Here is a 27,540-nt window from a genome sequence, read left to right as displayed (position 1 = left end):
GTAATTCCTACTCAGGAAGTAGCCTGAGTTAAGAGTGGTTTTCATGAGCAAGGCCTGAAACCTAAATGGTTTCTCATTAATCATCATTTAATCAGAAAACCAAAGAACTTTCCACACTCCATTCTGCAAGCTGAGTGCATAAACAGAATTTTATCAATGCACTTTCCATAATTTTAAGGGGCAAAAGTACGTAATATAATCAAAATACAATCCAGCACATTATGACCTGGATACTTGTTCATTAGATGCTAAAATTTCCTTATTTCTATAAGGAAAAAAAAGCTGTGAAAGGCTTAGATGCACACCATGAATCCTCAACAGAGCTCTGCATGTAAAAGCAAAAGCAAAAGTAGATACAAAACAAATGTACACAACAGGAGGCTGAGTGAATAAATTATACTGTAGCCATACAATGAAACGCTCTGCAGCTCTATATCATAGACATAGAAATATATCTGCAGTGATTATAACAGCATTTGTGGCACAGCCCTATTTGAAAAATGATACACATATTTATACACTTGTGTTCAAAAAGGTTAGAAGGAGCGAAAGCATAATGTGAATTGTATCAATAGTTATCTCTGGGCAGTTGGATCACAGGAGATTTTGTATGTGCATATTTCAGCTGATCTCTATTCTAACTTTTCTATTACAAAACATTTTTAATTGTGTGATTTTTGACTTTAAAAAATGGTGGCTATCTTATCCTTCCTTGGGATAAGAACCCAATGTTCTTTTGTGGAAGCGAATTTCACGTGAAATGTGTTGCTTGTCCTCTTTTCTGCCCCTTTGTGGGGCTTTCAATAGTTTTTCTGATGCTTTAGAAACTAGAGAGAGAGGGAAATGACAGGTGTAACCAGGGGCAATTGTGTTGCAGGGGACATTTGACACTGCCTGAAGACGTTTTTCACTGTCACAACTGGGGGAGGAAAGGAGGTGTGTGTATTGGCATCTAGTGGGTAGAGGTCAGAGATGCTGCTAAACATCCTACAGTGCATGGGACAGCCCCACAATAGGCTTAAATAGCCGAAAATGTCAACAGTGTCGAGGTTGTGGAATCCTGTGTTGGGGTTAATGAATCTCCAGGTGACGTCCTAATGCTCCATAAGCAGCACCCTCGAGGTGTAAACTAGTATATGTAGGATGGATAAACAACTAGGTCCTACTGTACAGCACAGGGAACTATACTCAATATCCTGTGATAAACCATAATGGAAAAGAATATGAAAAGAAGAATGTCTATATGTGTATAAATGAGTCACTTTGCTGTACAGCAGAGATTGGCACACCATTGTAAATCAACTACACTTCAATTTTAAAAAAATAAAATTAAAAAAACCCCACAGCACCGTCGAATAGCTGCATAAGGCATGTCTGGCAGGGTAGAAAATGCTGATGGAGGCAGAATATCTGCGTCGAATCTGGGATCAGCTCCTTTTCTGGCTGTAAAACCTCAGGCAGGTGACCACGTCGGCCTGCTGACCTTGCATCCTCCTTCCGAAAATGGAAATACCACCACCCACACCACAGGGCCAAGAAGTTTCAACGCAATACAGTAGGAGAAAGGGTTTTGTAAATAATAAAGCACCAGGCATTTGTGAACAGTATTATCACTCCAGGCTACTCATCGTCTAGATTCAGCAATGAGCTCACACAGAGGATTTCAATGGGTCTTCGCCTAGCACATTCCTACTGCCCTTAGTCACACATCACGGCAGTGATTTTCACTAAAGACGGGGACTGGAAAACATCAAGAACGCTGTTTTAATACTACATGTTCCTTGACCTAAATTGTGAAGCAGTAGAACTTAGTGGTCAAATGACAAGACCTGAAGTTTCAGAGTGAAAGAATTTATCGGGACTTCCCCGGTGGCACAGTAGTTAAGAATCCACCTGCCAACGCAGGGGACACAGGTTCAAGCCCTGGTCCGGGAAGATCCCACATGCCGCGGAGCAACTAAGCCCGTGCGCCACAACTACTGAGCCTGCGCTCTAGAGCCCGCGAGCCACAACTACTGAAGCCCGCGCACCTAGAGCCCGTGCTCCGCAACGAGAGAAGCCACCGCAATGAGAATCCCGCGCACCGCAACAAAGAGTAGCCCCTGCTCGCCTCAACTAGAGAAAGCCCGCATGCAGCAACGAAGACCCAATGCAGCCAAAAATAAATAATGTATATAAATAAAATAAATTTTTTTAAAAAGAATTTATCATCTGAACCAGGACATTTTGGAATGAAAAGGAGGTTATCGATGTCAATGCTAGGACAATAGGCAAACACCAGGACAGTCCCCTGGCAAACAGGGACATAAGCTCACTCTAAAGGTAAGGATATTCACAGTGTCTACGTCAAAGGCTTGTTCTGATGACTAGATCAGATCAAAGAGGCAAAGCACATAGTACACACTAGTAAATGCTAGCTATGATTTTTTTTTTTTCTTTCTCCCTCCATTCATCCAGCAAGTACTTACTGCCCTGGCATGACGCTCAGCTCCAAGAAAGGAACAGTAACTCATTCTTTTGGTTTTTTTTTTAATAAATTTATTTATTTATTTATTTTTGGCTGCATTGGGTGTCCGTTGCTGTGCGCGGGCTTTCTCTAGTTGCGGCGAGCGGGGGCTACTCTTCATTGTGGTGCGCGGACTTCTCATTGTGGTGGCTTCTCTTGTTGCGGAGCACAGGCTCTAGGCACGCGGGCTTCAGTAGTTGTGGCTTGCAGGCTCTAGAGCGCAGGCTCAGTAGTTGCGGTGCACAGGCTTAGCTGCTCCGCGGCATGTGGGATCTTCCTGGACCAGGGCTCGATCCCGTGTCCCCTGCATTGGCAGACAGGTTCTTAACCACTGCTCCACCAGGGAAGTCCCAATACAGCCGCTCCCTATCCCCAGCGGGGTGCCTCCTCTTGGGCCACAGTGTGTGTGTGTTACAGTCCCAGGACTTTTTTTGCACAAGCACAGTCACAACACATGCAGAATTAAGCACCAACCCACAGTGAGCACCACAGGTCAAGAGCTTATCTAGTCCACAATGACTAAAGGATTTTATTATTATCCCAAAGTCCCTGATTCAAGGAAGCTGCTGCAGTTTGACAAAATTTGCTATCACTGCATTTCACCAAGGGCGTTGATTACCCAAATTTTGTAACAGCATGTAATGTTTAAAACCCCAGTAAATGCTCTCTTTCATTTCTGCGGACATCCCATTACAACGAACTATGGACAATTTGTCCACCTAGACAGCCTTGCAGACACACATATTACGAAAGCTGAGTTACTCTAGCTTGCGTTTGTATTGAGATGCATTTATGTTTTTCGCCAAGAAATAAGCAGTTTGCTTCAGTGTGCTAAAACAATTTTCTCTAAAAGTCAATACCGGGGCTTCCCTGGTGGTGCAGTGGTTGGGAGTCCGCCCGCCGATGCAGGGGACACGGGTTCGTGCCCCTGTCCGGGAAGATCCCACATGCTGTGGAGCGGCTAGGCCCGTGAGCCATGGCCACTGAGCCTGCGCGTCCGGAGCCAGTGCTCCGCAACGGGAGAGGCCACAGCAGTGAGAGGCCCGCGTACCGCAAAAAAAAAAAAAAAAAAAAAAAAAGTCAATACCCACCATGAGAGGTAGAAGTTCCTTATTTCACACAAAAGTTCATTGGCTTCTAGGGGCCTGGGACTCTAATCACAAGTTCCCTTCCCTCCTTCCCATTCACACCCCTCCCCCAAATTTCAGTAAAATTGGTCTCAATTACTATCACCATAAATCCTCACACTTGAATGTTTCCATATCCAACCTCGGGGCCTGGCCCTTTCCCCCTCCTCCTCGTTGTTCATATTTTGCCAGGCCCATGCTCAGCCAGCCTCCTTTTCTGCCCATTTCTGACAGCCCTTACGGAAGCCTTGTTCCATTCCTTGGGTGGTTGTTAGATCTAAAGTACCAGTCAGGCCCCATCACTGGAAACACAAAACATCGATCTAAAAAGAGAAATTCTATCAAGTAAGCTAGATGTGCATAATTCAGAACAAATCGTGGGCATATCTGTTTCTGTTGTACTCCATGCCTGCCTGTCTTGATTCAAAGAAGCTTAATTAGCGGTGTGTGTTTTGATTTGATGGTTACACAGATATGTTCAGTTTGCAAAACTTCAACAAGCTTACTCTCATGTGCATTTTATATATGTATGTTATACTTCCACAGACATTTTAGAAAGTAGCTTACATCATGTAAAGCTCTATGTAAAGTAAGCATATATTACATCTCACCTACACTAGTGTTTGTCAAGCTGTTTCCAAAAGAGTTCCGGTTGCCATCAATTAGTGGGTCATGCAATCAATTTAGAAGGTCCATGTTATATTTAGTGTCATATCTCTTTAGGATACTTCTCTCTGTGATCGTTTTTCAGACCTTCCTTGTTTTTGATGACCCTGAAAGTTTTAAGGGGTAATGGTTATATATTTTGTATCACTTCCTCTTTTGGGATTTGTCTGATGTTTTCCCAGTGGTTAGATTGAGTTATGTATTTTGCGCAGAAGACTGCAGAGGTAAAGTGCCACAGTCAACACATCATGTCAAGGGTACATATTATCAACGTGGCATTGATATTGACTTCCATCACCTGACTGAGATAGTGGTTGTCAGGTTTCTCCACTATGAAGTTATTCTTGTCTCCTTTCTTCCATAATTTAAAAGGAAGTCATTATGCATAACCTAGACTTAAGGAATGGGGATTTAGGCTCTCTCTCCTTGAGGTCAAAGTATCTACTTAAATTATTTGGAATTCTTTGGCAAGGGGTATTTGTTTATGTGCCCCATTTATTTACTTATTCAATCTTCTTTACATCAATATGGACTCATGGAATTTTACTTTATACTTTAGGCTTTAATCCAATACGAATTTATTTTGTTATTCAAAGTATTTCAGATTTGGCCACTGGGACCTCTTCAGGTGGCTAATTTGTCCCTTTGACATACCTCCATCAATGTAGATTTTTTAAAAATCACTTTCTGGCACTACAAGATGCTCTGTCTCATCTTGTATATTTCCTGCTTCAGCCCTGGAATCATTTTTCCAAGGAACCTTGGTTACTTTGCTAGAGAATGCTTTTAGAAACCTAAATCTGACTGCTAGGTGTGTTTTTTGCTACTGGATATTCACTTCTTCTAGGTCCTGTCAGCTGCTAGAACATGAAGCATGTTAGTACATGTGTGTACTAACCTGTATATATACATATATCTATAAATATTTCATATAGAAATCATCTGAATCTATTTTCAGCTAAACATGAGTTCAAATTAATGTCTTCAACTATAAATCATAACCACAAGAATCATTCTAGCCTATTCACTTCTATAACCTCCCGTCCAATCAGTGAGAAACTTGGCTCTCCCATCTGCCATTCATTTACTTAACTGTTAAATTCCAGTACACACGTATAACAGTATCAGAATTTCTAACCTGTACCCCCAGGGGAAACAGCGTCATCAACTAAAGTACAGCACTTACGTGCAATTTCTTTTGCCTTTACTCTTACAGATTCTACTCATTTCCAAAGTCATTTAGGGCCACGCCTTATCCCCCATCCGCTTCACTAAGATTGTTTTATGCAATTATAAAACAACTAGACTATCTTGTCACAGTATGCATTCCTTCCTAGGATCACCCAACTACTTAAATGATTTTTAAAATGTGCATACATTAATATTTACTCTTTGTTCTGCAAACTTCTCTGGGCTTTCACAAATGCATGTCATGTATCTAGCATCCAAGTATTATACAGAATATTTTGACCACCCTAAAAATTACCTGTGTTTCAGCTAGTCAACTCTCCTTCTATTCCCTAAACCCCTAGCAACCACTGATCTTTTTACTGCCTCTATAGTTTTGCCTTTTCCAGAATTTCCTATAATGTGGGGTCACACATTATTGTGCCTTTTCATACTGGCGTTTTCCACTTAGCAATATGTATGAAACATACATCCAGGCCTTTTCATAGCTCAGTAGCTAATTTCTTTTTATAGCTAAATAATATTACAATGAATGTAATACAGTTTGTTCATCTATTCACCTACTGAGGGGCATCTTGGATTTTTCCAGTTTCTGGCTATTATGAATAAAGTTACTATACATTCATGTACATGTTTTTGTGTCAACATAAGTTTTCAAATCATTTGGGGAAATATCTAGGGGCAGAAGTGCTAAGTCATATATATTTAGCTTTGTAAGAGTATGTTAACTTTTTGGGAAGCTGCCGAACTGCCTTCCAAAGTGGCTGTACCATTTTGCACTCCCATAAGCAATGAATGAAAATTATGGTTGCTCTGTAACCTCATAAGCAGAGGTGAAGTGTTGTTCAGCTATTTTATTTTTAATTGGGATATATGTATTCTTATATCTAAGTTTTAAGTGTTCTTTTTAATATTTTAGACATGAGTCCTTTATCAATGTGTTTTTGAAAATATTTTCTCCCGGCCTGTGGCTTGTATTATGTAGAGAACAAACATATGGAAACCAAGGGGGAAAGAGGGGGTGGGATGAATTGGGAGATTGGGATTGACATCTATACACTATTGACTCTATGTATAAAATAGATAATTAATGAGGACCTACTGTATAGCACAGGGAACTCTACTCAGTGCTCTGTGGTGACCTAAATGGGAAGGAAATCCAAAAATGAGGGGATATATGTATATGTATGGCTGATTCACTTTGCTGTATAGTAGAAACTAACACAGTAAACTAACACAGTAAAGCAACTATACTCCAAAAAAATTTTTTTAAAAAGGAGTGAAATAAAAACAGCTGAGTTCCAAAAAAAAAATTTATAAGGTCCTCACCAGCATTCTGTGTGTGTGTGAGGGGGCGGGTAAGAACACTTCACTTGAGCCTACCTTCTTAAAACTTAAGTGCACAACACAGTACTGCTGCACAGCAGAACTTTACAGCATATTCATCTTGCATAAATGGAACTTTATACCCACTGAATGGCAACTTCCCATTTCCCTCTCCCCCCCAGCCCCTGGCAACCAAGGTATGGAAACAACATCCACCCATTGATGGATGAATGGATAAAGAAACCACGGCATATATATACAATGAAATATTATTCAGCCTTTAAAAAGAAGGGAATCCTGCTATATGCTGACCAGCATTCTTTGAAAAGAACAGAGAATGAAAGAGTGCATCACACACAGTGAAGGCAACCACTGCTTCAGGAAGTGTTTTGCAGCTACATGTATGTGTACATATATGCACATGTGTACTGTATGTGTACATGTATGCTAAGTTGCCAGGTTGTTTTTTAACGGCAAGACATAGTCAAAAAAAAGGCTTGGGGCTTCCCTGGTGGCGCAGTAGTTAAGAATCCGCCTGCCGGGGCTTCCCTGATGGTGCAATGGTTGAGAGTCTGCCTGCCAATGCAGGGGACATGGGTTCAAGCCCTGGTCTGGGAAGATCCCACATGCCGTGGAGCAGCTAGGCCCGTGAGCCACAACTACTGAGCCTGCGCTCCATAACAAGAGAGGCCGCGACAGTGAGAGGCCCGCGCACCGTGATGAACAGTGGCCCCCGCTCGCTGCAACTGGAGAAAGCCCTCACACAGAAACGAAGAACCAACACAGAAAAAATAAATAAATAAATACATTTAAAAGTCATCTTCTTAAAAAAAAAAGAATCCGCCTGCCAATGCAGGAGACACGGGTTCGAGCCCTGGTCCAGGAAGATCCCACGTGCTGCGGAGCAACTCAGCCCATGCGCCACAACTACTGAGCCTGCGCTCTAGAGCCCACGAGCCACAACTGCTGAGCCCGCGTGCCACAACTACTGAAGCCCACGCACCTAGAGCCCGTGCTCTGCAACAAGAGAAGCCACCACAACGAGCAGCCCAAGTACCGCAATGAAGAGTAGCCCCAGCTCGCTGCAACTAGAGAAAAGTCCACGGCACAGCAACGAAGACCCAATGTAGCCAAAAATAAATAAATAAATTTATATTAAAAAAAAAAGCCTAAGAGGGAATTCCTTGGTGGTCCAGTGGTTAGGACTCCACGCTTCCATCGTCAAGGGCCCGGGTTCAATTCCTGGCCGAGTCACTAAGATCCCGCAAGCCGCGTAGTGAGGGAAAAAAAAAAACAGCCTAAGGAACACTGAGTACACCAACAAATAATACGTGGATTTGGAAGCCAGAAAGACCTGGGTTCTGATTCTGGCTGCTTATGACCTATCTAACCTCTGTGAGCCTCCATCTCACCACCTCTAAAATGGGGGTAATACTATTTACTCCCCCGAGTTGGTGTTAAGGAATCAATGAGCTGGCAAACAGTCCACCAGAAAGCACTTAGACACCATCCCCACCCCTGCCGCCATTTACATGGTGCCCGGGGCTAGGTTCCGTACCTGTAGGAAGGATGTTTAAAGGAAATATACAAAGATGGGCAGTGTCAACGCCCAGCCCCCATCACAGGACCCCCTTCAAGCCTCTCAGGAGAACAAATCATCACCGTTTGAGAACGGCAGGGTGGGGAAGCTATTGCCCAGCACACTGGCTGATAAATCATCCAGCTGTGGGTTGTGACCAGAGGGAAAAATCACTTTCCAAGATAAGAGTGTTTTCCCATTCTTCTTGGCAGGAGGTGGGGAAAGGCAGAAGGGGAGGAAGGCCTTGTTAAAGAAATACGCATTTGTTTTAAGCAAATCACTTTGAAGACAGGTGGTTTTCATTTTGAGAACAAAAGTGATGCTTAAAACAGTTAGAGGGTGACTCCTGATACCAGCCATGGGCTTGCCAGGAGAGGGAAACGGGGCCCTGGGGTCTGGAGTGCTCCCAAAGTGCCAGAGCAGTGACGGAGGCACATGGGGTGGGGAGGGTCTGGCACAGAAAAGAGGGAACTAACTTTATCAGCTTGCAGTCGCACACTACTTAAAAGGCATCCACTGTATCAGTCATCCAAAGCCTCTATTCATTCAACAAATATTTGCTGAGCATCTACTATGTGTCTAGAACTGAGTTAGGCGCCGGGGATACAGTGGAATAAGACAGACAAGGCCTCTGCCCGCACCAGGGCTGAAATTCCAGTGAAGGAGACAGCAAGTGCCAAGTAAATCAATGAGGCAACAAGGGATTTACAGGCTGTGATGTAAGCGCCCTGCAAGAAATAGATGTGGTGATGTGACGGGAAGGGAGAAGGAAACTTAAGATGGAGGAAGTCCCTTTAGATAAGATGGCTCAGGAGGGCTTCTCTGAGTAACACTTGAAAGCAGAACAAGAGCGAGCCAAGCAAGAGCCAAAGAAAGGGTGCTCCCAGGAGAAAGCACCTCAAGTGCCTGGGCCCAGCAGCAAGAAGGGGCTCAGCAGGTGCTAGGGTGGCCAGGGCGGTGGTATGGTAGGAGGAAGTGGGAGGGTGACCGCAATGAGGCTGCAAAGATAGGCACGTGCCAGATCATACAAGGCACAGCCGGTGGTGGGCAAGAAGGTGGGTTCCAATGAAGAGCAACAGAGAGCTACTGAAGGTTGGTACATTGTGATACATGACTTTGATGTTGGTTAAGGAAAAAAAGGCACTCTTAAATCATTGCACACAAAACAAAATGTACAGATGATACAACGTCTCCAAAATCAAGGGTAAAAATTACCATTGTGTTACAGCTCATGAGCACAGTTATTAAGGAGTCTTGCCAGCTAGAGACAAACTGTTTTAGCCTAAATATGAGATGAAATACATGGAATTCAATGGGGGCAAAGGGGTGGGAGAACTTGTAACTGACAAGGGAACACTATTATTAGCAATTAACTCACAGGCAGCAAATATAAAGCACCCGGTAAAACTAATTAACAAGACAGGCTCTAGAAAATCCCCCTAAACAAGCAAACACACTTAATGGTGGGAAGGCAATTAGGAATTGACCCATGTGCATGGAGGTTGGCTGAATCCATGAACAGGATGACTGAAACAACTGGATGTAAAGTCACGGCGAAGTAGCTCTACACCTACTTCTGAATCAGAAATCAGATAAATTGCTGAGCAGTGTTCTTCGAGGTTTATCATTCCTTTTTCTTCTCCCTTGCGCCGGCTGAACATAGGTATTGATAACTTGGAAATTCAAAGCTGAAGCAGAAATGGCTCTTCTGAATGATCACTCTCCATCTAGGGCTCTTAGCACAGCCTCCCCAGTCCCCATGATCTCTAAGGTAAACAGATCTGTGAGACATGAGTGCAACACACTCACACCTTCTCCCCGAGACCTCCTTGTTCTGGGGAGTCATGTACCCATGAATAAAAGGGCAACCAGGCCAACTGCCCGGCCTCAAGATAAACCTATGACACCAACCAAGGGAACTCGACGGCCACAAAGGCTGCCCGCAAACAAGCTGGGGACAGCAACATGGGTGGCATTTCAGAGCCCAGCACACTGCTTGCACTGATGGTCTAATATCCCACTGAGGAAGGAGAAGGGGTAAAGGAGGGCAAAATACATCACTTAGGGAGTGCTGACCAAGTGCCAGGTGCTTTCACGCTCATCACTCCAAATAATACAGCAATCCCATGAAGTGCAGTGATCACAATTTTCAAGTGAGAAAAGTAAGACCAGGAGAGATTTTTGTTAGTGGCCCCAGGCTACAGTTAGCTGAGTGAGGATTTGAGCCTTGCCTGCCACCTGGGCTGGCATCGAGCAACAGGACAGTGACATGAAAAGCCCCCGATCTAACTTTCTGTCCTGCCTCCCTGTCATTCTCCTCTCCTGCCCCCTTATTCCTTCCCACCACAGGAAAGCTGGATTCCACACCTGGCTTCATCCCAGCCTCCCAACTCTGTCAGCTGCCTCAGAAATGTTACCTACTCCCAACCCTTGACAGGGACACTTCACCCGTGAAAGGGCCATCTGCAGGCGTGGGGACTCGGGGGTGGGCTTGGCTGACTGGGGTTGTCTCGTGTGCCGTGTCCCCTGGAAAAAACTCATTGACAGCGGTCAGGAGAAGGAAAGAGCCATCCCGCCAGATGACAGACCTGTTCCAAATCTTTATAGGTGCCGCTACCAAAGGGGCTCAGCCAAAAGCCACTTCTGTCACTGAGGAGGGCTTGGGGAAAGAAATTCCCTTCCTCCGCAAACAAGAAAACTGAAACACCTGGGTCCAAATGGAAAACGGTGTTGCTCACCATCTCGGAAGGACTGAGCCAGGACCAAATTCCCTATCGTGCCTCCCTCCCGGCCTACGAAGCAGTCGGGCAACAGGCTACAAAAGATGCAGACATAATAACAATCGAAACAGATGTATGGCCTACTTACAATCTCAGACGCATCGGCAGCACTCGGGGCTTTGGCTGCCGAAAGCTCCATACCGCGGAGCATGAAATGGTGAGAGCGGGCTGACTGTGTCTGAACTCTGGGCAGGAGTGTGTTCCGTGCTCGCCGAGAACTGCAAGTCCCTGTGATTCACTTGGCAGCAGAATTATTCTAAGCATCCTGTCCCGTACCCAGCCCACCCGCCCCTCCCGCTACATATTCACACTGGGTGGGTTTTTTTTTTCTCTCTCTCTGTGCTTATTTCTCTCACAAATCGAGTGAAATGCGTTTTTTTTCAAAATGAATCCAGTCTCTGGCACTTGAGAGTGTGGAACCTTTATGACCCCGGGGAGAAAGAGGAAAAAGAGCCACCTAATTAGGAAGAAGTTGTAACTAACATCAGAGAGGAGAGCTGGAGAACCACAAAGTCTGCAGTCACAGCAAAATGGAGATTATTCGAGACAGCTGAAACACTCCACCCAGCCTCCAGGAGGGGACATGCACGGGAAACAAAGGGCATATGGTGTTTGCTTTCTTCAACATCCGTTCTCACCATTAAGAGCTGCACCAGCAAACGCTCAGTACTTACATGAGGACAAACCTCACTCCAAAATAGACTTGAAAATACAGCTCATAATCAAATAAATGACTGTGCAAAGCAGAGGCCTACCTTGATTTTTCTACTACATATAAAGCAAAGTTTAATAAAGTCCAGATAACTGGCAGAATGTCTATTTGGCTTAGTGAAGTGTGAATTACACTTGAAAGAAAGTCAATTTTTGTTAATTCCAAGTTCATATAGTAACTCGAAAACTGACATATTCAGGACAGGATTTTATTTTTTTTTCCTCCAGGAGAGATTCCAACGGGCTAACTTAATAACTAGATAAGAATGATGTTCTATTATTTACTACTAGTGACATTTAAATATTTCTATCCTAAAGCAAACAGGTTTTTCTAAAGAGACTTAAATCATTAATATCCCACATAAGTTAATGTTACCACCATTCCCACTACTGCCCACACTATTACATCATCCAAAGGTAAACTTCAGAGCACTCCCTGACCAGACTGTGAGGAACTCCTGAACTGGTGAGATCTGAATTGATGACACTTTTCACAGAGACGTAAGGCTAGGGTCAGCTTCAAAAATGCTCAGGTACCATTACTCACAAGCCTACCCAGCAGAGTCCACTCTTGGTCACAGGTGCCCACCTATCCCCCATAAAGCCCATTCCCAGCTCCGGAGTGGCAGCCTAATTAATTGCAAACCAATTATTGGTTCAGGGTGGGCAACAGGAACTCAGCTCACCCAATCAGACTGCAGGAAAGGCCTCCTCCTACATACCAGCTATGAACAAGGAAGCAGAGGGCCCCGCTTCCCCGCCAAAGGATGCCATCCTACAACCAGAGAAACCAGCCCTTGGGTGAAACTACTGCCAGACCGATACCATGGTGGAGAGACAGCAAGAACACAGGTCTATGATATCACATTAAGCAGCTGATCACACTGCCCTCAGGGTCCACCCTACCTGTAGCCTCCCGATTACTGAGATAACAAATATCCCTGTTTAATCCAGTCCCAGAGAGGTTTCTGTTACATGTGATCTAAAGCACCGCTGACAGGAACGGTCTGCGGAGCCAAGAGCAAGAGTTTGTAATTTGGCAAAAGAGACTCCTCTAAAGTTAATAAAACACTCACAGAAAACATTCCGCTTAATGTTAAAGAAAAGGGAGAAATTACAAAGATGAGTGGTTGCCTAGGGCTGGGCGTGGAAATGGGAGTGACTGCAAATGGGCACAAGGTTTCCTTTGGGGGTGATGGACAAGTTCAAAAATTAGATTGTGGTGATGGTTACACAACTCTGTAAATATACTAAAAACCACTGAATGGGACACTTCTAATGGGTAAATTTTACAGTATATAAATTAGATCTCAATAGAGCTGTTTAAAAAAAAAGGGGGGGACTTCGCTGGTGGCGCAGTGGTTAAGAATCCGCCTGCCAACGCAGGGGACACGGGTTCGAGCCCTGGTCCGGGAAGATCCCACATGCTGCGGAGCAACTTAGCCCGTGCGCCACAACTACTGAGCCTGCGCTCTAGAGCCCACGAGCCACAACTACTGAAGCCCGCGCGCCTAGAGCCCGTGCTCCGCAACAAGAGAAGCCACCGCAATGAGAGGCCCACGCACCACAACGAAGAGTAGCCCCCGCTCGCCGCAACTAGAGAAAGCCCGCGCGCAGCAAAGAAGACCCAACGCAGCCAAAAATAAATATAATGAATAAATAAATTTATTTTAAAAAAAAGCTACATGGGAGCAGATGCTCATTCAGGAGAAGTCACAGGTTGAGGAGACTTTTCCTCCATCCACACCTGATGGCAGCACGCCCCTGCTTAAAATCCTTCCTTCAGTGCTTCCTGGTAGAATCCAAGTTCCTTACAAAGGGACGCAAGGTCCCTGTCACCTCCCGACCTCACTTTCCCCAGCTCCCATTTTACTCGCAGGCGAGGCTCACTTCCAGAAACTCATCAAATTGCTTCCCCTCTGCCTCTGCTCACACGGCACCTGCTTCCTAGCTCGCTCTAGCTGTCCTCTTCACTGATCTAGTCCTTCCTATCGTACCCCAGCTCTTAGGTCCTCTCCCTTTGGGTTCCCTGAGCAGACTGACTGCTTGTCACAATGGGTTGAAAAAGTATGTTTCTGGGTCTATCTCTCCCACCAGGCTAGACTCCAGGGCCTAGAACAGCACTCCAGACATGACAGACACTTGATGGACACCCACTGAACTGGTCTGAGCTTTCTCTTTGGGGAAGGACACCAGCTTCTCCTATAGGTCCCTTGTGTCATTGACATTGGGGGTGGGAGAGCCAGAGGTAGGTCCCGCATGTCCTGGCTCCCGCCCACACCCACTTTCCTAGAGCGACTTCAGGCTCAGCAAGGGACACAGGTGCCCACAACATGTACAAGCCACCCTGTAAGAAATCCCTGTCTCCGACCATGCTGAGCACTTCTGCTTCTTGGCTCAAACGCTCCCTGAGGCAAAAGGTAATGGTGACAGTGCACAGCATCTCTCTCACTGTGTACAAGCTTTCAAGCAAAGGAAGGGCAGGAATGTCTGACTATTTTTTCTGATTATGGGGTGTCCTTATTTATTTTTAACCCTTAGACAAGGTAAGGAGCTGGGGTACCAAAAGTCACAAACGCAACAAGAATGGGAAACACTTGGTTTTAAAGCAAGACTACACATTTTAAAAGGGACCCAATAGATGCAGGAATGTTGGCAAGATCGTCTCCACCTGGTGTCTGATCTTCCTGCAGATCTCAGGGGAAAAGATTAATAGCAAAATTTAAGAAATGTTAAAAAGCCAGTTCCTGGAGAGTCTCAGTGTTCAAAAAAAAGAAAAAGTCACTCTGTGAAAGGAACAACCTGCAGAAACCCACCGCGGAGTTGGCGCTCCATCACAACAAAGATACGGCCCAGCCCTCCTGCTTGTCCCGGCTCTCGCTCTCGGAACACCACCACAAATGAAACTCCAACACAGGAGCGAGGAAAGAGCTGAAACAACACTTCAAATATTCACAACGGTGATTTCAACTCCTACCTCATAATCATGACTCCTCTTTCCCATATTTGGGTCCCAGCTTCCCTGGACACACTCCGGGAACCTTCACAGACATTATCTAATGCTGAGCAGGTCAGCAAACCAACCGTTAAGTACTCTCCTTTTTCTCTATGCTCCCTGATTTAAGCCAGCCTGGGCACAATCAAGAACTGGTCAATTCCCTTGGCGGGCCGGGGTGGGCGGGCTTTCTCAGGGAGTTTAGATCAAACAGGAAGCCCTTGGGACGTCAGATAGTTTGTCTTTAAACATCTCAATCTGATTCCAACAGTGAAGTTTTCAAAGCTGTCATTATCCCCCTTCTCCCCTACCAAAAGAAAAACAAAGGTGACAGATTTATTACCAAATCACTTCAGTAGCTTTTTTTTTCTCCCTAAATACCTGCCTAGCCTCAGCCCCTGTGACTCTAATCCAATCAGTTTGGTGTGTGGACTGGGAATCCATGGTGTTCAAACTCCCCCAGGTGATTCAGGGGATCAAGACAGCCCCAAAATAGAGGGCTGGGTGAAAAGGGTCAGTTACACCCTTGTTACTAAAAGAAGCATCAATCTCGGCCTTCCCCCATTCACCCAGCCTAGACCCCCTGAATCCGAATCTGCATTTTAACAAGATGGGAAAGGACGGATCTGGAAAGCTGGAAGGCACGATAGAGCTTGAGAAGCTCGGGCTATACCATCACCTGGCTTCACAGTCTCCTAGGCTGTGTTTTATTTGTTTCCCCTTCACAAGTGAGAGACGCAGCAGTGGGAGATCACCATCAGAATTCACATCCCACAGTTTGTCAGGATCTTACTGATGAACGACAAAAGGGCCAAATCCCGCTCCCTCCCTCCCACCCTCCCAGAAACTATTAGATTAAATGTAAAGGGAGTCAAAAGACTAGACACAGCCTGTTTTTTCAATAAAAGCAATACATTTTTCCATTTGTGCTGGCAGCGTCAACACTTACATTACTGCGCATGTTTAAAGCTACCAGCCACATTCGACTCCCACATGGGCACAGCAGCAGGACCTGCAAAGTCTTTGAATATTAAAGAGCTCTACGTGGACCCAAAGCACGCCAAGGTGAATAATTCTTAGGACTCATGAGAACTATTAATTGCATCCATTCTTAAAAATCAATATACTTCAAGAAACTTTTTAAAAATTCATAAGCTTATTTCTCTTGTTCAAATAACATCATAAGGCCTTCACAGGAAGTCGTGGTTCCAAGTGAATGTAGCTGCATATTAAAAAAAAAAAAATCTCTCAGTAGCCTAACACCCAGCTCAGCAAAGATTTCTAGCAGGTTCTTAGAACCTGACAGATTATGGTACCCGGTACCCCTCATGCTAATTAAGCTCTGCATTGTTGTTGTTGTTGTTTTAAAATTTATTTATTTATTTATTTTTGGCTGTGTTAGGTCTTCACTGCTGCGCGCGGGCTTCCTCTAGTTGTGGCGAGCGGAGGCTACTCTTCGTTGCGGTGCGTGGGCTTCTTAATGCCGTGGCTTCTCTTTGTTTCAGAGCACGGGCTCGAGGCACATGGGCTTCAGTAGTTGTAGCACGTGGGCTCAGTAGTTGTGGCTCGCGGGCTCTAGAGTGCAGGCTCAGTAGTTGTGGCACACGGGCTTAGTTGCTCCGCAGCTCATGGGATCTTCCCAGACCAGGGCTTGAACCCGTGTCCCCTGCATTGGCAGGCGGATTCTTAACCACTGCGCCACCAGGGAAGTCCAGTTGTTGTTGTTTTAATGTAGCCAAGGCCACCCAGACAATCCTGTACCCCTGTACCATAGTACAATCAGGAGTGAGAGAGCATGGACTCGAATTAAACCACCAACAGGTTCAAATTCAGCTCTGGCATTGAGTATTTGTTCTCCCCTGGGCAAGTTACTTAAACTCTCTGGTCCATGGGAAATGCTGTATAAGAGCAGACCTACTAGAGAAGGGACTTGAGGATATGGGGAGGGGGAAGGGTAAGCCGGGACGAAGCGAGAGTGGCATGGACATATATACACTACTAAATGTAAAAATAGATAGCTAGTGGGAAGCAGCTGCATAGCACAGGGAGATCAGCTCGGTGCTTTGTGACCACCTAGAGGGGTGGGATAGGGAGGGTGGGAGGGAGGGAGACGCAAGAGGGAACAGATATGGAAACATATGTATAACTGTTTCACTTTGTTATAAAGCAGAAACTAACACACCATTGTAAAGCAATTATACTCTAATAAAGATGTTAAAGAAAAAAAAAGAAATGTTGTATAGGAGTTTGCTGTTTTTCCCTCCCAGTATGTAGTACCATAAATGATACAGATAAGAGAACTATGTACACAGGAGGTGCTCAATTATTACTACTGGTTAGAGAACACTCCACCCAGATTGCATTTCCTTCAACGAATGTTTCATTACCCAACACGAGCAACCTTCTGGTTGTATCAAGAGAGGTGCTTGCGGGAAAGTCCTTTTTTCTTTCCTCTAATGGCAAAAAAAAAAAAAAAAGAAAAGAAAGGAAGAAATCAATGAATATGTAAAGTTCTCCCCCTCAAATCGTGTACTTAATATGGTTTATTTATATTATGACATTTATTCTCAGTGGATAAGCATTATTATAGAAAAAATTATGAAAAGCATTCGAGCAGGTGAAAAATGCATTCTACAAAACAGCAGACTGGTAGCAATGACATAACACTTATTGAGATCACAAATGCTGCTTTCCAGAACGTTCTGGGTAGGCAAATGCCAGACAATTGCCTTCACAGTATTAATACTACATAGTAATATATGTAGTAGTAAGAGAGCAGAGGGAATTGGGATGTTGAAACTGTTTAAGCTACCCATTTTCATCTGTTTTTAAGCACTCATAACAAATGAACAAATGATAGATCATTCAGTGTATTTATTAAATCCACTTCCCTGGGCAGTTTCACTAGCCAACACTTTAACGTAAACTGAGTTGCCCTAAGAATTAAACAGTAATGTTCCTTTATTTTTCCCCCCACCAGAGGCTCATTTTCAGAACACCCATCCTTCCAGTTAGTTCTTACGAGGCAATCATGAGAAGTCGGGCTACTGGTGTTCAGATACCAAGCCTGACCTATAATACAGCTGCAATCTCCATCAAGTCAGGTAACTGCTGTGGGCTTCAGTTTTCTGTCTGTAATACAGGAATAATCACTACCTGGGGTGGGGTTGGGGTGAGGATTAGCTGAGTTAATGCACATTCCCTACAATTAGGAGAGGAGTAAGTAATACACCGTTACTGGATAAATAATAAGGCCTCTACTCACAACAGCAAATTCACATTCCTTTTCACTCTGTGCCAGGTCCTGAAGTGGTTATAAAAAAGGTAAAATAGCCTCTCCCCGTCCCTCAAAATGGGGCGGGGTAGGGGAGAGGAGTAATTACTGTCTGTGTTTAAAAAAGAGAAGAAGAATGAGAGCAGGAGGGAACCCACCCACTACTTCCTCCCTGGGTTTAGCCTTGACAGTGACTCAGCTGCAAGGGTCGCTCTCATCAGCAATATCTCCCTAGCGCTGTGACCTTCTAAAGCTGAGGGGAGCCAAAGCTTGTTCATGCCTCAGGGCCTTTGCACTGGCTGTTCTCGACTTAGATGGCCCGAGTAATGACAGGAACCTCCTCATCACTCAGGTGTGAACTACAATGTCACCTCCCCCAAGAGGCCTTCTCTGATGACTCTGGCTGAAACAGCTCACACTCCACCGGTCAGTCACTCTATCCTTTCCCCCTCCTGTATTTCTTTGTTGCATGTTTCATGGTTTACAGTTTGTTTGGGTTTTTTTTGTTTTTTTGCTTGTCTGCAGTTAGGCTCTCTTTCCTCTGTTACAATGTACGCTCTCTAAGGGCACAGACCTTGTGAAGCACATTCCTAAAATGGCACCTGGCACACGAAGGGCATTCAGTGTACAGAGCTAGGTAATATATGTGTTTGATAGTTTCAACAGCTGTGTCATATCTGCGTCTGGTTCCGATGATTGCTTTGTCTCTTCAGACTGCATTTTCTTGCCTTCTGGCATGGCTTGTAATTTTTTGGTTAAAAGCCAGACATTTTGTATAGAGCAGTAACTACTGAGGTCAATGAGCCCTTAGTATGGGGATTTATGTTAATCTAGTCAACAGTTCGGCTATGTTGACGTGGGTTGTTCCTATGGACATCAGAAACTTCAAATTCCTCTAGTGATCTTCTTTTTTTGGTCCCCCTCTTGGCTTTGGGGTTTCCCTTTGTACTGCTCCCCAGAGAGAGCCTGTCTCTAGCAGCTCTCCCTGCTATGATCCATTGTTGTTACTCCTGAAGGCTTGTTAGCATGCTGGGGGGGAGAATAGGTTCTCCTCAGTCTTTGGAGTGCACATGGGGCCGGGGCCTGTGTCTGGGAGGTGAGGGTTCCCCTTCACAACAGCTTCTGCCCCTCTTCCGGGGACAGAGCTCCGCCACCCCTTTTCCCCAGCTGCAGGGGGTGCTCTCCAGCGTTCTTAGTCCACAGCCTTGATGCCCTTCTCCATGCAGATTAAGACTTTTTTTTAGGTGAGGTGGGGGGCTGGGACTGAGTGGAATTCCTTCCCCCAGCTGCAATGGCATTTCACCAGTGCCCTCAGACCATGTCCTTCCCCCTGCAGAATAAGCCTTTTGTTCCTTAAGGGACAAGGGTCTGAGTGGATTTCTCAGTGGCTCCTGAGCCAGTACCCCCAGCCCACACCGTGAGTTTTCTCTGGATTTTCCTCAGTCTCCCCTGTGAGAGCCAGGTGGGGCTCCTGGAGGGAAAGCCTGCAAAAGGGTGGGACCCCCTTCTACCCCAGTGCTGCCTCCAGGAGCTTCACACTCAGGTTAGCCCACACTCAGCCTCCGGCAATCTGTCAGAACTTCAGCTTCATCTTTCTACCTACTGCTATGGTGTCCGGTGGCTTCTGTCTCTAGTAAACAAAAGTCTTCTGTCTCAGAAAGTGCCCCCCTCTCTCTCCAGATTTTGAAATGGCCGTCTGCTCTGCGAACTCAGTTCTCTATTAATTTCTAGTCTGTCCAGATTTTTTCTTATAAGCGTGGGAGGGACGTTTTTGCAGCTCTCTACATCTCTGAGCTGAAACCAGAAGTCTCTTCACTGGTTTTTAAAGAATCAAAAGTAAGTATGACAAAATGGTAACATTTGATAAAACTAGGTGGTGGGTAGGTAGATGTTGTTTATATTCTCGTGCCCTTCTATTATTTTAATAGTTCAGGGACATTTCAAGATCAAGGTGTGGGTGGCCACGGTGGAAAACACCACTATTGTATAAATAGACTGAGATATGTATACAACATTTGGTTCTTGTTCAACAATATATAGAAATCACCTGAATTTTAAAAAACAACCATCATTTTTGGCAACACTTCAGAAACTGTCATGAAAATACATAAATCACCCCAATACCATTAAAATTTAGTGTTACAGAACTAAAAGAAGAAACTAAAATAGAAAAATTAATGTCCTGAAAGAGAACAATTTGTGCATGTTTATAAATCAAAGTATATGACAATATTACATGTTAATTGGTTCACTGTCCTTTAAACTGATAGCCAACCATTATTATTCATATTCATGGGAATTTGAAGTTACTAATGCATGTGCCTGTGGAGCATAGGTCATTCCGCAAGCGCTGGATCCCAGGCTGCAGTATATCAGGCAACACGTGGGAAGCTAACATCGCAAACCTCGGACTGCCACACCTCCCCTTACCTGCATTCCTAATTTAATATAGCCGTTAATCGCATATGAATGAAAGCAGCAATGGCTTGGTAAGATCCATCTCATGCAAAGAACTTTCCCTTTTACTTAAATAATTCACTACCTTAGATAATAGCAAGTAAATTATACGCTATGAAAAAGAATGAACCATTAATGACTCCAAAACTTCAGATTAATCTTAAGGATTGTACATTAAATTCAATTAAACTAGATGAATATTTAACACACTTCTTCTCTATACTTACGACCATTCTAGCCACTCTGGGGAAAAAGCGGGTAGACATGAATAACCTACCAATCTCTGCCATCACAACAGACCCCATGGTGGGTTACAGGGCTGAGAGGAGCCTGCGTGACCACGCAGTCTGGGAATGGCAAATGCCTGGCACAGGCCAAGAAGGGCCCTACGGTACGTTGCATTAGCAAAGAGGTTGACTTTTAATTAATTTTATGCTTTAGTATTCACTTGCACATGCCAATTAAAAGGAAAAAAAGGAAATACTATTTTAAGTAAGGTGGATACGTTTGGCCTTTATTGTAATGAATGAAGACAGGCCTAAGTTTGGCTGTAATGAGCCTTAAATGGGATGACTCCACCAATGATCAATCTATAGCTTTAATTACCATGTGTGGCTCTGTTAGATGTACCCCAGGTAGAACTGGAATCAGAGTGACCAGTTAGACAGCTAAATAACACACTTTCCCCTGCCTGAGAACCATCGCTTGTCAACTGTGCTATGTCGTTACCAGAGCTGTTTACACAACAGCTACATCCCTGCATTGCAACAGGCTCGAAATTAAATTGCACCTCCAGCTCGAGGGCTGGGGATGATGTTAGGCTGACAGTTGGCAGCACCCCAGACTGATGGTCACCTTAAAATACCTGTTAATGGGGCTTCCCTCGTGGCACAGTGGTTAAGAATCTGCCTGCCAATGCAGGGGACACGGGTTTGAGCCCTGCTCCGGGAAGATCCCACAGGCCCCGGAGCAACTAAGCTCGTGTGAGACAACTACTGAGCCTGTGCTCTAGAGCCCGCAAGCCACAACTACTGAGCCCGAGGGCCACAACTACTGAAGCCTGCGCGCCTAGAGCCCGTGCTCCACAACAAGAGAAGCCCCCGCTCGCTGCAACTAGAGAAAAGCCCACAAGCAGCAACAAAGACCCAACGCAGCCAAAAATAAAGATAAATATTTTTTAAAAATACCTGTTAATGGAACCCATTCAAATTCAAGCTTTAATAAAGGGATGAGTTAAACTGAATTAAAAATATCAGAGGTCGGGGCTTCCCTGGGGGCGCAGAGGTTGAGAGTCCGCCTGCCGATGCAGGGGACACGGGTTCGTGCCCCGGTCAGGGAAGATCCCACATGCCTCGGAGCGGCTGGGCCCGTGAGCCACGGCCGCTGAGCCTGCGCATCCGGAGCCTGTGCTCCGCAACGGGAGAGGCCACAACAGTGAGAGGCCCGCGTACAGCAAAATATATATATATATATATATATATATATATATATATATATATATATATCAGAGGTAAGAGAAAGGTATATGGATTTTTAACCACCACTGACAGGAGAAGCTCACACTATAATTGCACGGATTATATGTACCAAAGAGATCATCTGTCATGTGACATTTTGAACCAAATAACAGAGTGTTCCCTGAAAAAAAATATCAATAAGCACAAAGAAGCAATTTCTCAACAGTTGAAACCACACAAACCTGACATGCTCCAGTTTCAAATGTGTTTCAAAATTCATATTATGTGCCACCAGAGCCTAGTGTCATAATTATTCATTTAACACAGAATAGCCGAAGCTACTTTCATATGGCAGATGTACTTTTTTTGTAGTCAGGTTGGCAATTATTCCAGTTTCAAGATTTGGAGAGAAAAAAGTTGTGCACACACTCACGATTTTGCCACTGAGAGGAATAGTTAAAGATTGAATACAAGGCAAGCTGTGAGCAGTTACAGAACGACAGCAATAAACCTGATTCCTTTTCTATTTGTGCCCATGAAGGCCTCAATAGTACAGTGTGACTACAGGTCTAGCAGTTATAACTTGATAATGATTATGGTGCTAAACACTCATGGTGAATCTTTTGCCCATAATCTGCCAACCTATTGATTTGAATGCCGTTTCTTTACTATGAATCGTATGTGGTCAGAAAACAAATCCTGAGTAACCTAAGCCTTCAGCAGCTGGCATCATGTTGCAGACAATGAGATGCTGTCCAAACACGCACGGCCTTGCTAAGAACATATTCACGTTTTAACACATCAATGCCAATTATAGTTATTACAGTCATGACTAAAATGCACATCTATGGTAAATCTTTTAAATACAATTTGAATTTATTTTTTTCTTCCATGATGTGCAAAAACCGGTCCTTTTTCATTGTAACCTGGCCCCCCACTGTACTGAAACTAGTTATCTCAGATCTTGACCATGGCCTTGTTTTACAGCCAGGAAAATTACAGCCCTGAGAGCTTCAGCACGGCCACCAATGAGCTGTCCTGCCTCCTTCGAAGAAAGGCTGGGTGTAAGAGGAGACAGCGGTCACAGTGTCCCCACACCACCTGGGAACGGAGCGGCGTCCCAGGTCTCTCGGGGGAGCGAGGTCCACGGCTCCTCGCTCTAGGCCTCCACCTGGGACCACCTGCCTCAAGAAAGCCGGGGCAGGATGTGGTTTGGCTCGGACAACCTCCTGGCTCACAAACGCAGGCCAGCCCGCTTTGTTTTCCACCCGGACACCCAGACACAGGATATCATCTCTTTGTCGGTTTTCTTGAGACAAACGTGGTGGTCCCAGAGGGAGGATGACAACAAATGAAACACTCCTTCCTTCATGACGAGCAAAACAGGCAGCGAAGGGCGAAAAGGGGCCAACGTCATGCACCTCATTCCACAAGGAGCTAAATACATCTGTGTGTGGCTTTCGTGTTAACGTATGCGGTGACCACATATTAAAGAGACATTCACATTTTCACCTTTACTCTCCCTGAAGCTCCCTCGAGAACTTCTTGTCTCATGTTCCTCAGTGGCAGAAAGATGATGAAATTTACCCCTGAGCCTGGGGGCAGGGGGAAACACATTATTTCAAAGCCCCTTGGGAGTTAAGAAACTAAAGTGAAATGAAACATCTCCTGGGCAGCCCTTGAGGTGTGCTGCCCACATGCCCCTTCAGGACAGACCTCCTGTCTTCAGCATCTGCCCCAGATCCTAGGCTGCTTTCAAGCTGAGGTCGCGCTCCCCCCGGCAGCCCCTGCCAATCACTGCCCTGGGGGGCAGGCAGGGAGTGTCAGCGCCTGGCCACTTCTGCCTGTTTCTGCCCATTTCTGGTCCTCCGTTGGGCAGCCTTGGCTCAGAAGCTCCCTGCCAGGCTGACTGGGACGAAGGGCATCGCAGACTGTGGCCCTCCCTGCACAGCTCCCCCACCCTTCCATCTTCCAGGGCTGCTACTTCCCCCACCACAAAGAAAACCTGCACCCCTACCTCCAGCTCAGCACCGCTGCCCACAGCATCCAACTGACAAACACCATCTCTGTATTTTTCCAGTCTCTCAGAGTGGTTGAATACTTCTATTAATAGCTAATATTTGTTAACTGATTAATAAGTATCAAACACTCCTGTGAGTTGCCCTACACATGTGATCTCATGCATCCTTCCAAGGACACTAACAAAGAGGTATACCATTGTGGCCTTCCCATTTTTCACAGGAGGAAATAAATGGATACCTGGGCATAGGGATTAAATAGGTTCCCCAAGGTCTTGGGGCTAATAAATGCAGACTCCGGCTTCTAGATCACTGGGCACAAACTGCTCCAGGTCAAAGCCCGCTGAGTCCTGGGCACAGACCGCAGTAAGGACGTGCTGAATGTGGCTGACCTCACCAGGCTCACAGATCACAGCAGAAGAGGCTGAATGAAATGACTTAGTAGAAAGACAAGGGCACAACAACAGGCTCTCTTCCAGCACACAATGTATTGTGGGGAAGGGGGAAGATCAGCTTTTCAATATTACCCATGCTACAGACGTTTTTACATATATAAAGAAACCTTAAATGAAAATATGATTTTTAAAAGGTCATCATCGGGACTTCCCTGGTGGCGCAGTGGTTAAGAATCCGCCTGCCAATGCGGGGGACACGGGTTCAAGCCCTGGTCCAGGAAGATCCCTACATGCCGTGGAGCAACCAAGTCTGTGTGCTACAACTACTGAGCCTGTGCTCTAGAGCCTGCGAGCCACAACTACTGAGCCCGCGTGCCAGAACTACTGAAGCCCGTGCGCCTAGAGCCCGTGCTCCGCAACAAGAGAAGCCACCGCAATGAGAGGCCCACACACCACAACGAAGAGTAGCCCCCACTCGCTGAAACTAGAGAAAGCCCGCGTACAGCAAAAAAGACCCAATGCAGCCAAAATAAATAAACAATTTTTTTAAAAAGGTCATCATCAAATAAAAGTCAAATGGATGAGTTGAAAATCTAAAACGGAGAAGTTTAGTTATCATGCAACTTGTTCACATATGAAAACTTTTATTCTAAAAATTACCATTTTTATTTTAAACAACTACCAATGATTCCATTTCATGTTCTTCAATAAACTTTGGAAGATGGTATACATTCCTTAAGGGCTCCTTAAATAAAGATTTTATACAATGCATCAAATTTACTTTGTGCTATAAACTTGGAATGTTCTGCTCCCTGTTTTTGGAGACGCCAACTTTTTTTTCACCTCGAAATTTATCAGCCTGAAGAATTCGTACATTTGGCGGGCATGTGAACCTAACTTTTTTTTTCAATTCTAACTCTTACAATATGATTTAAGAGCTCCAGTACTACCGATCACATTTTTTAAAACCTTAGAGACATTCTGTACTTAAATGCATGAACATAATAGGAGAGTGTTATATTTTGCAGTTAAGCATAGTAGCAATTTTCATTTATATGCCCAAACCTGGACTCATTCTGGAAGGGTGGGGGGGAAAGCCCCTACCCTGAGCTCCCCTTATGCCAGGTGCTCATCATTATTAATAACAATATTCACAATGTGTAGCTGGACTTAACATACATTATTATTTATTCATCCTTGTGTTCCCAGAGCTCCCCAGTACCTGGCACGTGAGAAAATAACTGCAGCCCTTACAAAAACTCTACCAGGATCTGAGTACTGTCTCCTTTCACAGATGACGAAGCTGCTTCAGGAACTGCCCTGGCCGTCTAGTGGTTAAGACTCCTTGCTTCCACTGCAGGGGGCGTGGGTTCGATCCCTGGTTGGGAAACTAAGATCCTGCATGCCGCGCAGCACGGCCAAAAGAAAAATTATAAAAAAAAAAAGAAGCAGCAGCTGCGTCAGAGGCAGAGGAACCATCCGAGGCTGCTCCACTGCTCGCCATGGGCAGCGATCTGGGCCCAGCCACCTCCCCCCACCCAGAACCCCCCTTGCCGTTCATGCCCCACGCTGGGAGCCACCTGCGGAGAGGGCCCGGGCCCAAGTGACCACTCTCTCCCCCTGACCTGAAGCACCTTCTCCTCCTACCTTCCAGAACATTCACTTGCCTGACTCTTCTCCTCCCCTTCTGACCACTCCCTGTCAGTCTCAATTCTGGTTTCACTTTCAACACTGGAGGACCCAAGACTCCTCTCGCCTCTGACCACACTCTCGCCCCTGGTGATCTTGATCTTTGAAGGACCCCCAAATTCCTATCTCTAGCCTGGCCCTGCCCCTTGAAATCCAGACTCACCTCCTCAAACTGCTTGCCAGGGCTCAGTACAAAAACCTTAGGGTCACCCTTCTCTCCTCTCTCCCTCTCTCACAATACACATCCAGCCTTCTCAGCAAATCCTGGGGGCTCTAACTTCAGAAGTATCCAGAATCTGACCACTTCTCCACTGGTCTCCCCTGGATTCCTGCATTGGCCTCCAAACTGCCCTCCCTGATTCCACCCTTGCCCCTTGCAGTCTGTTCTCAACACTGCAGCCAGAAGGAACCAGTGAGAGCATCCCCGGCCAAATCACTCCACTGCTGCCGTGAAAACTTCCCATCTCACTCAGAGTCCCAGGGCTTACAGTGGCCCCGTGACCTCTAAGCCCATCCTCTGCTGCTCTTCCCTGGTTGTCTCCTCTCCAGCACAGTGGTCTCTGTTGTTTCTCCAATGCACCAGGGACTTTCCCTCCTCAGGGCCTTTGCATGTGCTATTTATTGCCTCTGCCTGAAGGGCTCTCCCACAGATCCCCACAGGGCTCCCCTGCTCACTTCCTCAACTCCTGACTTAAAGGTTACCTTTTCAGTGAGGCCTTTGCTGGCCTCCCTATCACAAACTGCAATCCCATTCCCAACATTCATATTCCCCCTCCCCTGCTTTTTTTCCCTCCAAATACTATATAACTTATTCATTATATGTAAGTCACACAAGAGCAAGGATTTTTGTCTGATTTGTTCAGTGTCTTCCCTGGTGCCTATAACACAGCAAACACAAAATAAACATTTGATAAGTGAATGAAAGAAACTCAGAAAGCTTAAATAACTTGCCCAAGGTGGGAGAGCTCAGCTCTCAGCTCTCTGACCCCAAAACCTGCACTCTGAGTCACCATCTGTGATAAAATAAAGATGCTTTCTTTTTTTTCTTTAAGTGAACGGTCTTTTTATTGCCTGTGGAAATGTCAGGGTGGCCTTTGGTTAATCCCCCCCAATGAGGTGAATGAATAGGAGGCATGCAATGATGACACCCATGTTCTTCTCTCCAGGAGAAGGCTCTTGCCCTCCTAGGCCCTAAGGGTCAGAGGCAAGTAGGGCCAGGAGGCTCCAGAGGAACACCTGTCCAGGCCCACCATGCTGCAGAGGCCCAGGCCTGCTGCCTCCCTGACAGCACAAGGCCGGGGAAGGCAGTGTTTGCTACACTGCCCCTGTCCCAGCACCCCCAAGCTAGAACATGCATAATAAGCCCCAACCC

The 27,540-nt window shown here is 45.4% G+C and overlaps 1 protein-coding gene across 10 annotated transcripts in view; it reads right to left on the bottom strand.

Moving 5' to 3' along the window:
* Nucleotides 1-27,540, bottom strand: part of SH3KBP1 (SH3 domain containing kinase binding protein 1) — a 344,807-nt gene that overhangs the window by 249,751 nt on the left and 67,516 nt on the right. The gene's annotated exons all lie outside the window — the stretch shown is intronic.

This window comes from Delphinus delphis, chromosome X, assembly GCF_949987515.2.
Source record: "Delphinus delphis chromosome X, mDelDel1.2, whole genome shotgun sequence".
In the NCBI taxonomy this organism is placed as follows: domain Eukaryota; kingdom Metazoa; phylum Chordata; class Mammalia; order Artiodactyla; family Delphinidae; genus Delphinus; species Delphinus delphis.
Note: the sequence above shows the minus strand (reverse complement) of the source record. Positions and strands in the feature narration are given on the sequence as shown.